Here is a 12,852-nt window from a genome sequence, read left to right on the forward strand (position 1 = left end):
ACAAAGATATTTGGGACCTGAAAAAAATTCAGAGCCTCCAAAATATGAAAAGAAAAATGTAAATTAAAGAATCAATAAATGCTTAGTTAAATACCTACAAAATACAATATTTTAAATGTCTATATAAAGTATAGCTTATCATCATAGATCACCTCAACTCATGATTATATAGAAATTATTTTTAATATGGGATATTCTCCGTGGTCACAGTTTCTGTTGTCGGGAATCCCTCAAGACAAAAGAGGAAGGCATATTCTGTGTGCCGGTTTCACCAACTGTAAAATGGAAATAAAAATAGCTATGTACTTGGAGACAATCTCTTAGAGGGACAGCTGGTCCCACCTGCCTTATTTCTAAGATGAGATTGATTCTAGGCTACAGAAACCCAGGTCCTCATGCCAAACCCACCTGGGATTCCCCAGGATCTGGTGGGAGAGGGTGGGCACAATTTATGCCCTCCTGTGACTTCCTACATCTCCAGGCCACTATGTCATCTCTCTCTGTCAGTTGCCATGCTTCAGGGCCTCTGGGTTAGCCTGGGGTCATGATGCACGTCAGCGGTCTGTCCTGGCAACAAAACCCAACTCCCCCTCTGCATAACCCACCAAACTTCATGGGAAAGCATTCTAATAGGAGGCTCCTTCTACTACCTGGTGACAACAGCCATCCAACTGATTTGGTTTCATAGAATCTTTGCTGCAGGCCGTGAGGACCTGGCACTAAGAAATACTCAGAATATTCTGGTTTTGAGCTGTCTTCTGGGTAATCCATTCACCACTGGTAACCATGGTAACCCTTAGGGGCAAAGAAGAGGTCTCAACAGGGATTTCATGTCCTCACGTCCACAAGGTCGGGTCATCAACTAATTTTTTTAAAGATCCTCATTTCAATGTTTGATAATCTAGAAGTATCGATTTTGATCCGCCATGGACAGAAAGTAACATTATAAATAGCATTACCATCTGTTTCAAGCACAAGAAACTGAACCACACCAAAATCACTCTGAACAGCCATGGAGTGGAGGTTAAGGCTCCCATTCCCACTGTTCTGAAATTGTGGTCTGGCCCACCATATCACTGTTGACAAAGCCAGATTCTATTTTGACCCAAGATAGGAGGAGAAAGCAAATATGCAAGCCATGGGTTTCAAGGTTTTTACTAAGAAGAACCCCACTCCTCTCTCAGCCTCAAAACCTTAAGATCTGAATTCCTGCTCCAGTTCAAGTCCTAAGGAAACTTTGGGGCTTGTCACTTACTCATTTGTACCTCAGTTTCCCCATCTGTAAAATGGGAGTGGCCATTAGTGTAAGGATCAGGTCATGATTGAATGAGATAATGTCTACACAGTACCCAGCACCTATTTGGTACCTAGTAAATATTTGCTTTATAAGTCCCACAATTTTAAAGTAAATAACTATTTCACATGTCACCAATTGAAGATAGTAAAGGTTTCTAGGTTTAAAATAATTCTGTAGTTTGATGAGTGATGAAGATATACTAACCTGGGAGACTTACTCCACATCTTATCAACATATGAAGATGTTTTCAGACCCCATCTTAAATGACTCTATTAGTGTTGAATTCAATTGCAGTTCACCAGCTGGCATAATATTACTGCTTGCAGAATATGTTTAAATATAAACATTCATTAGTTTTGATTTTGCAGTCTTATTTTTATATTCTGGAATAATATGAGGCAGAAGCTACACGGGGGAGGGTGACGAACAAGTGAGAAGGGCAGGAAGCGCTGAGCTGAAGGTTATAAACTGCAGCAACTGCTGTAGGAGCACTCATGGAGTTGTTTAAATATTTAACCAACGCTGAAATAGAATGTGACTTGCAAAGAATTGGAAAGGATTGAAATCCTTTATTTGGCAAGATCAGATCAATCCTCCTCCTTCCAACCAGTGGTCTCCAAAAACAAAAGTGACATGCTATTAGGAGAAAATGTAAATGTTTCACTTTTGCACATTGCTGAGTTAAGGCTGCTGGGTTCGCTCCTGCTAAACTTGTTCTTCCGTCTATTTAGTCTATTTCTTGCCCTGGCAGGCAGCTATCAATCATGGCTGCCCAAACCTGTGAGCACCCCCTCCCTTTTTTTGTAGTATCCTCTGTTGTGAATTTCTCCTGCCCAATGGAGAATGCAAACATCTGCCTTTGCCTCGGATGCAGACATGTGACTTAGAATTTCCCAATCAAAGGCAGTAAGAGCCTTTGATTTAAAAAGAAGCTCTGTCGGGAATAAAGACACAGACCTACTAGAGAATGGACTTGAGGATACGGGGAGGGGGAAGGGTAAGCTGGGACGAAGTGAGAGAGTGGCATGGACATATATACGCTACCAAATGTAAAATAGATAGCTAGTGGGAAGCAGCCACATAGCACAGGGAGATCAGCTCGGTGCTTTGTGACCACCTAGAGAGGTGGGATAGGGAGGGTGGGAGGGAGGGAGATGCAAGAGGGAAGAGATATGGGAACATATGTATATGTATAACTGATTCACTTTGTTATAAAGCAGAAACTAACACACCATTGTAAAGCAATTATACTCTAATAAAGATGTTAAAATAAATAAATAAAATAAAATATAAAATAAAAAGAAGCTCTGTGCAAAAAGTGGTGGGTTCAGGCAGCAGTGCATCAAGCTGGTGGGCGGGACGCAGTCACAGCTCCAGCCAGCCAGTTCTGCCACAAATCTGTGAGCTTTCTAATAACCCCTGTGCTGATAAATCCTTTCCTGCCTAATACCCAGCTCCCGGCATGTAATAGGTACTCAGTGAATTCTCACTGAATGAGGGTCTGTCGAACCAAAACCTCTGCTGGGCACAGCTTTACAAGAACCCGCATGCATGCTTGGGGGAGAAGGACTGGATCTGCTTCGAGTTATGTCTTCCCTGGTTCACTGAGAAGGCAGGGGCTGTGCCCTTCAAATCCTTGGTTGCCTGGGCCTGGCAAGAGCTTGGCACAGAGTGGATCCCAATGAATACTGAATCAGGGAGGAGGGAGCAGATGTGTGGCACCAGCTCTGACCCTGGGCTGGTATTTTTTCATGACCTCTATCCTACCTTTCATTCCTGTCTCTCTGGGGTGGCTTTTGCTCAGGTGTATCCCTGGGGGTACCTCATCCATCTGAGAAGGTTGGAATGAGGGTCTCTCCCAAGATCACCCATGGATGCCAAGCAAGAGGGCCCCCACTGTGGTTCCTGTGCTTTGGAAAATCCTTCTTTGGCCCTCCAGCTGCACCTCCCGGGGTCATGAGTCTGTCGGGCCAAGAGGATGTGCTCACAGGAACCCGCTCCTCCCTTGTAAAGCACGCTTGGAGGAATTGATCCCTGGATTTCCTCAGCCACATGGTGCTAAAGCCCAGTTCTAGGTCCTGTGCAGCCCTTGCGCCAGATCTAACCTCGAGAGGGCAGACTATGCGCTATATGCATGGCTGGGCCCCGGGGGGCTATTTACAGGGCGAGATGTAGGGGGTTTTAACCCTTGAGTATGTTACAAGACCTGGGATATAGGGGATGGAGCCAAGGTGGAAGAGAGGAGGGGTGGCCTCATGCCAAGGTCTCTCCCACCATGTTCTGGGAAAGATCTCCAAGGAGTCTAAAGATTCTAGATTTGAACCTGACCTTCCAGGTAGTTTTTAAAGTATACTTTGTCAAGGTCAAAGGATAGAACGTATGTAATTTTAATAGTTTGTCTGTGTACTGGTTACCTATTGCTGTATAACAAATTACGCCCAAACTTAGCAACTTAAAACAGCACATATTTGTTCTCTCACAGTGTCTAGCATCAGGAATCTGGGACCTGCTGAGTTGACTTTTCTGCTTCACAGTCTCAGGAGGCTGCAACTAAGGTGTGTCGGCGCATGGGCTACGGTCTCATCTGAAGGCCTGACTAGGTTCACTCGGTGGTTGTGGGTAGCATTCTGTTCCTCACAGATCTTGGATCAGTTCCTTGCCACGTGGGCCTCCCCCACATGGCAGCTGACTTCATCAAAGCGTGCAAGCCAGAGGCAAGAAAGAGAGTCTGCTAGCAAGCCATGAAACCATCATGGACAGTTTTGTAAACTATTATGGAAGTGGCACCCATCACCTTTGTCATAGTCTGTTGATTAGAAGCAAGTCACTAAGCCAGAGCGTTCTCCTGCACTCAAGGGGAGAACACAAAGCACCCCCTTGCCGTGCCCAAAATGTCCCACCCCAGGGGCTCCAGCAGAACCCAAAAGCCCTGGGCTGAGTGTGTATGGCTCCCGCCACAGAGCCCAGGGCTCCCAGAACACCACCCTGTACCCTGGACAGATAAGCAAAGCCCAATTCAGAGGCAGCTTCCATGAAGGGCAGAAATTACCACTTCCAGTTCCAATTACCAGCTCAGCTAATTGCAAAAGTAATTGCAATTGAAGGATCTAATTACCAGGCTGGGCCAGAGAAGCACCTCCTCCCCACCTTTGGGGAGATGCCTGCTGCCTCTTGGGGGCTACAGACACCGTGGAAATCCCATTCCTGGAGAAGCGGGAGTTCTGGCCTGTGTCCCAGAGACCAGATGGCCAGAGATGGGCCACCCCCAGATAAGGCTCCGCAGCCGAGAGTGGCCTCTCCCCATGGGTTTCTGCCCCAGCCCTGGGCTCTTAAGCCACTTGACCTACTCCTGTGCTACACACAAGCACCAAATCTGAGCAGAGGGTTCTCTGTGCTGGCATCTGGGTCTTGGCCCTCTCCCTTGCCCTTCCCTCCCCATGGGTCTGTACCCTAGGCACAGTCAGCCCTGGGCCTCTGTCTCCCCTGTCTGGCCTAGAGTCTGTTCCCAGCCCGGCTCCTCTTGGAATACCCCTCCTGCTTGTGTGCAGTCCCCGGCCTCTGGCTTCCACAACCCACCTGCAGGACCCATTCTTAGCACTTCCTGCCAGCAACACCCAGGCCTGCAGAGCACATCCCACCGGAGAAGCCCAGCCTGGCCCGGCCCTGGGTGAGCCCAGCATAGGGCACAGTGCAGGAGCTCACAGATCACTGTGGAGAGGATGAAGGTCAATGAAGAGAGGCCACAGAGGGGGCTTCCTCCCCTATCTGACAGCAGCTCCAGCTGCCTGCTGCTCTACGTTAGGCCCCCTCCAACTACCCCTCCACACCCCCAAAATAGCCACCCTTGGGCCTAGCCATGCGCATACCATCGGTATGGTCCACCCTTGGGAGGCTGGAGCTGGGGCAAGGCCTGCACAGATCCTGGAATCAGGTCCCAGGTCCCCAGGATGCGATCTGGAAGAGGGGTTGGCAGTGGGCTCCAGGTGGCACATCCTCCAGGGCCCATGGACTCCTCGCCCATGGGGAGCGGCCCAGCTGGAGGGCCAGGACAGGGTCTTTCAAAGCATGGGGACCACGGCAGGGGTTCCTCTTGCCTGGGTCTGGGGGTTGCACTGGGAGAGCTCCTTGTTCTGCAGGAAACTTTCAGACTCAGGAGTGGCCTGACCACTCTCCTGTTCCAGCCTTTTAATGGGACCCCATTGCCCTTAGGACAGAATCCACACTTCCCTGCTGGCCAACCTGCGGCTCTCTTCCTCTGTCACTTTATCCTCTTTATCCTCTGCTGCTGCCCCCACTGCCGCCTTGGCTCCTCCAGGTTGGGTGGAGCTCCTGAAGCTTACTCAATCTGGGGGGATGGGGGTCTCCTAAAAGTAAAGAACACAAAATGATGAATGCAACATGAATTCCCTGGAAAGGGAGGACCGCCGAAGCTTTGGGCCATTGCATCACAGCTGACTTGTCTGTCTCTTCTGGACCAATCTGACTCCAGCTCCCCTCTGACACTCACCCCACCTGCTACCTTCTTTGACCAGCCTTTCCCTGGCCCCTCCCTCCACTCCCCATTCCTGCCCAGTTTAGGGCTCCCAGGATGCTCTTGGGTGTGACTTCACAGTGCCCACATCTCCCTGCATCGTGGGTGTCTCTCAGAGGGTTCTACCCTCCCACGAGGCTGGGGGCTCCCTGAAGGCAAGGGCTGGGCCAAGTCCATCAGCATCTTGGCTTCGGGCATCCAGGTGTCTCTGGAGACCTGTTGAATGATTTAATGGATGAAAACTTTTCCCACAAATACGTAAATACATGAACATCTCTAATCTGTTCTAGAAGACTTATACATTCAGCTGTCCAAAAGCAGGGGCTGCTCCACCAGGAAGGTCTCCTGGAACCCACCCACAGCTGCAACCAGCCTGAAATTCCCAAGCTCAATACGCCCAGACCCCGGAGGCCAGGCATGGGGAGGCCACCAGGGGGCAGTGCGGGAACATAGATGTTCATCCAGCAGCACCTGCGAGTGCCGTTCCCTAAGGCTTCTTTCTCCCTGAAGAAAGCATTTCCGCCCAGCGCCGTCATCCTGCAGCTCTGAGTTTCAGCTACTCATCTGCACTGTTTAACAAGAAAAGCAGAGTCAGGCAGATCTAGGATCAAACCCAAGCGCTACCATTTTCATCCTGGCTGTGTGAATTCAGGCAAGTTCCTTCCCTTCTCTGAGCCTCCGTCTTCTAAACTTCGGGCTTGTTGCTATGTCCTTGGGAGTCCCCGGAAACGGTAAACCGCCAAACACAGATTGATGATTGGTTAATTCATCATTCACCAGGAGTCTCAGTCCACTGTCTGATTCCCAAATGATGGCACATGAACCGGACTTTAGCTTTATGGACAAAACGTTGAAAATGCCAACCCATAACAAGGTTATAAAAAGCTCCGATTTAGTCTCCATTAAGGACATCATGAACAGTTTATTGATTTTTTTTAAAGGGAAATGAGAGGAAACAGAAGCAAACCCTTCGGGGTGCCAATTGAATTAACAGTTGGGAGTTTATTACCCTGGAGATGGCAGGCACCGCAGAGCACTGACACTGGCCCTGTCCCTCCACTGTCTTCTTCCCCTGCCCACGGACTGTGAGCTCTCGGGGCTGCGAAGGAGAAGGAGACCCCCAGCGCTCAGCACAGGAGCTAGCACACAGTCAGCGCTCAGCACAGGAGCTAGCACACAGTCAGCGCTCAGCACAGGAGCTAGCACACAGTCAGCGCTCAGCACAGGAGCTAGCACACAGTCAGCGCTCAGCACAGGAGCTAGCACACAGTCAGCGCTCAGCACAGGAGCTAGCACACAGTCAGCGCTCAGCACAGGAGCTAGCACACAGTCAGCGCTCAGTCAGTGTGCACTGCATTGCTCTGGGTAAGGCTTTGGGAAATACTTTCTCTCCCACTGTCCGTTAGGGTTTCTGTCTGCATCATCAGGAGTGCTTGGCTGCAAGCCCTAAACCCTGACTTGAGGGAACTGAATCTATTGGGAGGATGTCAGCTCACAAAAATGAAGGGAACTCTGGAGGATGGAGATGAGCAAATGCCGGAGCAGCTCCGGGGGCCTCAGATGGAGAGAACTCATCTACTGTCGGCCAGGCTGCCACCACCGAGATGAATGACCTCTGGTGGTCTCTCCCGGTGTGTCAAACCCCCTGGAGTAATGCCCTCTCCCTGGCCTGGCCTGGCCTGGAGAACACATGCATCTTGATGGGCAGCCCCAGAACAACCCCACACAGAGCTCAGGAGGGGCAAGTCCACCCGTCTGCCCCCCTGAGCCCACCACAATCCAAAACTCCCTCTCCTGTCCCTGGGCCCAGCCCTGCAGCGTGGAACATGGAAAGTTGGGGTGCTGGGGGAGCAAGCAAGATTCCCCCTTCCGAAAAAAAAAAAAAAAGCCATGAAGAACCTAGTGGCAAGACGGGAATAAAGACACAGACCTACTAGAGAATGGACTTGAGGATATGGGGAGGGGGTGGGGTGAGATGTGACAGGGTAAGAGAGTGTCATGGACATATATACACTACCAAATGTAAAATAGATAGCTAGTGGGAAGCAGCCACATAGCACAGGGAGATCAGCTCGGTGCTTTGTGACCACCTAGAGGGGTGGGATGGGGAGGGTGGGAGGGAGGGAGATGCAAGAGGGAAGAGATATGGGAACATAGTGTATGTGTATAACTGATTCACTTTGTTATAAAGCAGAAGCTAACACACCATTGTAAGGCAATTATACTTCAATAAAGATGTTTAAAAAAAAAAAAAAAAAGATTCCCCCTTCCGAGTGTCTGAGAGCCGGCTGAGGGGGCGAGGCCCACGGAGGGCAGGGCAGAAAGAGAGAGAGAGGCCCTCGGTGCAGACAGTCCTGGGTGTTCATCGCAGCTTGCCTGCCATTTGCTGTGCAACCTCACACAGGCCCTTGACTTCTCTGGGCCTCAGTGGTATCATCGGTAAAGATCTTTCTGGGCAAGCAGATCGGCCTGCCATGGCCCCTCTGTCCAGCAGAATCCTGATTCATGGGGTCACTAAGGCCTACAGAGATGCCAGGATTCCAGTGTCATTTACCACCTCCACTCACACACACTCGCACACTCACCCAGCCCCAGAGAAATAGAAGCCCTTCCACATCTCAATCATTAAACAGCAAACTCCTAGAGATGGGAAGCTGGCCTTGAATTAGCCCCCTTGCTCATTAGCTGTCACTAATCTTTAAGCTTCCTTTTTTTTTATTGCAGTATAGTTGATTTACAATGTGTTAGTTTCAGGTGTACAGCAAAGTGATTCAGTCACATATATATATATATATTTTTTTTTCTTTTTCAGGTTCTTTTCCATTATGTTATTATAAGATATTGATTCCCTGTGCTATCTAGTAGGTCCTTGTTGTTTATTATAGTAGTATGTATCTATTAATCCCAAACTCCTAATTTATCCCTCCCCCCTTCCCCACTTTGGTAACCATAATTTTATTTTCTATGTCTGTAGAAGCTTCAGTTTCTTCATCTCAAAAATGTGAATAACACCTTCCTTATAGGTTTGGAGGAAGCATCGAATGAGATTACAGATGTGGGAGAACTTTGTTAATTGTAGAACTGAGCAAATACAAGATACTTTGCAAATCGTTTATTTCCAAGTTCTTACTTTTGCCTTTGCATTTGATTGCGCAGGAACTGGTTCTTGTTTTCAGTGGGAAAAGCCCAGGGCCTTTTATTTGGGGGTGAACAGAGCCCTTTTCGTCTCTCTCTGGACTTTGCAACTGGCTTATTGGGAATCCTGCAACCGTCCGAGTCCAGCCTTCTGTTTGCAGACGCATGCCACCGATTCCTGGGGAGTCATCCTGGGCGAAGTCTCATCCTTGCCATGCTGGGTGTCTGAGCCAGTGTATGGATGGATGGATGGATGGATGGATGGACGGATGAATGGATGGATGGGTGTGTATGTATGTATGTCAAGGGTCCCGTTTATACCCAAAGGTGGTACTCACCAATCCCACCTGTGTAGTTAGGTAATGCTAGCAGCAAAAATAGACCCAGGGGTATAAGAAAGCTCAAACCCAGCAGAAGTTTATTTTTTGTTCACACAATGTCCAAGTCAGAAAAATCCAACCAACCCAGAGTGGTCTCGCATTCCTGAACTCTATTTCCTTTCATTTCGGCTCACAGACTGGACAGTTCTCATCTGAGCTTGTGTCTTTCTTGTAATACCTTGCTATGGGCAGCAGAAAGAAATGAGTGCCCACTAGCTTTCAGGCTCTTTACCCCTTCTCCCAAAATGACCATGTCCATGGCCCATTTTAAGCAATGCTTCATTAGATGTTCTCAACTGCAGGCCACGAGTCCCCAGCCTTCCTGCCTGTGGTCTCTACATCCTCCCTACCCACTGCCCGGCCCTGGACTGTCCCACATACTTTAGGTTTGTTGTTATGGCAACACCCTCACTTCAAGGTACCAATTTACATATTAATTAGAGTAATACAAGCTGCTGAAACATAGATCCAAGTAAAGAAGGTCTCAACACATCAGAATTCGCATGACGGTCCTGAGCCTGTATTCCTAGTCAGCAGGGGTTTCTTCTTCATCTGGATAGGGGAGAAGGCTCTACTTGTAGCCATGTCCCCTTGTAAACAAGAGCCTTGTCCCCATCTCCTTCGGCTTTAGGAGGGGGAGAAAATGAGGAGGGACACACCTGCTCCTTAAAAGCCTCAGGCCCAAAAGGGAGCCCAATGCATTTCATGGGCCAGAACTCAGAAATTAACGCATAGCCACAGCTAACTACAAGGGAGGCAAGAACCAGGAAGAAAGTGGACTTTTCTGCAAATAAGCAGCAGTCAAGTCCAACCCTATCTTTGGGAGGTTTCTCTCTGACCTACCTCACTTGCCTAGTGGTGCATCTCTTGTCCTTCATTCATTCAACAAATGTTTACTTTGCATCTACTATGTGCAGGCCCTGTGAGGGAAATCAGCAATACATTGGTGAATCAGACACCATCAGTGTCCTCAATGAGCTCAAGGCTTAATGGAGAGACTTACAAAAATGTGTAGTTATACCCCAATATGACCAAGCTGATGGGGTGTGTGCAAGGAAGGAGGCTGAAAACATGTTGAAGGACTCCATGGAGATGACATTTAAGCTGAGACCTGCAAGATGTGTGACCATTGTCCCAACGGAGGATGACAGTCCAGAGCATGGCCCAGCCTGGCAGGTGGGGTGGGGCCGGTTGAGAAGAACAGACCGGAATCCTAACTTTCCTTCCACGGTGAGTCCCTGGGAGATGGTTCTATCTTTGGGGGAGGGAGGGAAACCAGAGTGGAGTAAGAGATTCAGAAGGTGAGACACCAGGTTCTAAGGGGTGTATTAGTTTCCTATGGCTGCTGTAACAGATTACCACAAGCTTAATGACTTCAAACAACACAGATGTATTATTGGACCATTCTGGGGGTCAGAAGTCCAAAATGGGTCTCAAGGAAGCTCCAGGGCAGGATCTAGTTCCCTGCCTTTCCCGCTTCTAGAGGCAGCCCACATTCCCTGGCTCATGGCCCCCAGCCTACAGTTGCATCCCTCCCATCTCTGCTTGTGCCTTCATATCCCCTCCTCGGCCTCTCCTGCTTCCTTCTTTCACTTATAAGCAAACTTACATAAGTAGGGGATTACATGGACCCCAATCAGATAATCCAGGACCATCTCCTCATTTCAAGATCCTTAACTTAATCATATCTGCCAAGTCCCTTTTGCTATATAAGGTCACAAGTTCCAGGGATTAGGATGTAGACATCTTGGGGGGTTATTATGGTCACCAAGAGGATGCTTAGACAAGAAAAGGAATATCCGTGCAGGGGGCCAAAGAGCAGTTCTGAGGAAGCCAAGCGTATTCAGAAGTCAGAAGGAAAGGTGGCAGCCATCCCAGCAGGAAGCCCATTGGCAGGATCAGCCCCTGTCCATGGACATTTGTTTTTGCCTTGTCCTACATCCACTCTCCCTCTTCTGGTAACTGCACCCCAACTTTCCTTATGGAAATACTTCTGCACATTCTTATCCCAGGGGTTGGGCCATGACCCAGCTGAAGCCAACCAGAGCCTTTCATGCCTGGTTCAGGGGCAGGAGTGCCCCAAGCCAGAACAATGAGAACTTTCTTGTAAGTTATTCTGGAGTGACTGGGGAATAAACTGCTGCTTGGGGCCATCTTTGGCCAACTCCTCTGAGAAAGTACATGGAGAAAGAAGACGTAAGTAATGGAAAGAGACCATAACATTGTTTGAGAATCTGGATCTAGCTATGCCTGAAGCCAGTTTCTCAATTATGTGAACAATAACAACAACAGCAGAATCCCATTTGGGCTTAATCCTATTTCTAGCAGTGGCAACGAAATGGATGTTGACAAAGCCAGCCTCTGGCACTGGTTTCAGGTCTAGGGGCTACAGGCAATGTCTCTCCCCTTCTCCTCAATCTTCCCCATCCTTCAAGACTCTGTTTCATGCCACATTTCCAAGGAAGCTGTCCCTGATTCTCCACACTCAGCTCATCTGGTCCTGGTTGGAGTGCTTCCCATAGGATCCCGACCTCTTCCAGGTGACCACCTCACCCAAGTGCCTTCCCAGAGCCCCCGTGACCTTCCCTGTCCTTTCACCCTTAGGTAATGAGCTACCCATCTGTTCTCTGGCTACTCTGAGCTCCTGGAACATGAATCTGCCAGAACCAGATGCTAAGCTGGGGGAGAGTCAACAGCTGCCATCCTTGAGAACAGTGAAAGGGAAGAGTTATTGGCCCCTTGCCAAGGGTTGCTGTGTCTCGTCCTTGACAGGGCCCCAGAAGCCAGCAGAAGAGCAGTCAGATCATCTGGCATCCCCTAGAGAGAGAATCAGGAAGGGTCCTTGAGGTTCCTGGTGTCCTAGCCCTTCCATGTCTCTGCCCAACAGTCATAGGTATCTATTTGAATGCCTTCAGAGACAGTGAGTTTACCACTTCTCTGGAAAATCATCTTCTTGCTGGACAGTGGCTCCAAGTCTGCCCCCTAAACTTACTTTTCCCCCAGTCCTCTGGAAAAACCTGACTGGACCCGTCTCCCCACTGCCCCTCCACTCCCAGTGATGGTCCCAGCCTCAGCACTCGTTGGCTGTGCACTGGGACAGTCTCTCAAATTCCCCACCACTCCTGCCCCCCCCCCCCCATATTTCCATAGTTCCCTCCCTCTTACTCCAAATATCTCCAGCTCTTCCCTGAGGCACCCCTGACATATCATGCAGCTCTGAGGGCAGGAAACAAGGTTCCAGAACCTCCAGAGTTCCCAGCCTCACCCAGCTAAGTGCAGGACCTTAGTCAAGCCAGGAGGGAGATAAGCAAAGAGTCACCACCCTCTGCTACATCTGGTACCTGACAGGCTCTCAGTAAATGTCTCAGGAAGGAAGGGGAGGAGGAGGAAGAAGGAAAAAGCATCTCTGAGCACCTAGGCTCTGAGGGCATTTTTCTGACACCTCATTCACTTTACCCATTGAGACAGGGTGGTGACTGCTCCCACCTTCAGAGAGGAAATGGGACAAG

This window comes from Balaenoptera ricei, chromosome 3, assembly GCF_028023285.1.
Source record: "Balaenoptera ricei isolate mBalRic1 chromosome 3, mBalRic1.hap2, whole genome shotgun sequence".
Classification (NCBI taxonomy): domain Eukaryota; kingdom Metazoa; phylum Chordata; class Mammalia; order Artiodactyla; family Balaenopteridae; genus Balaenoptera; species Balaenoptera ricei.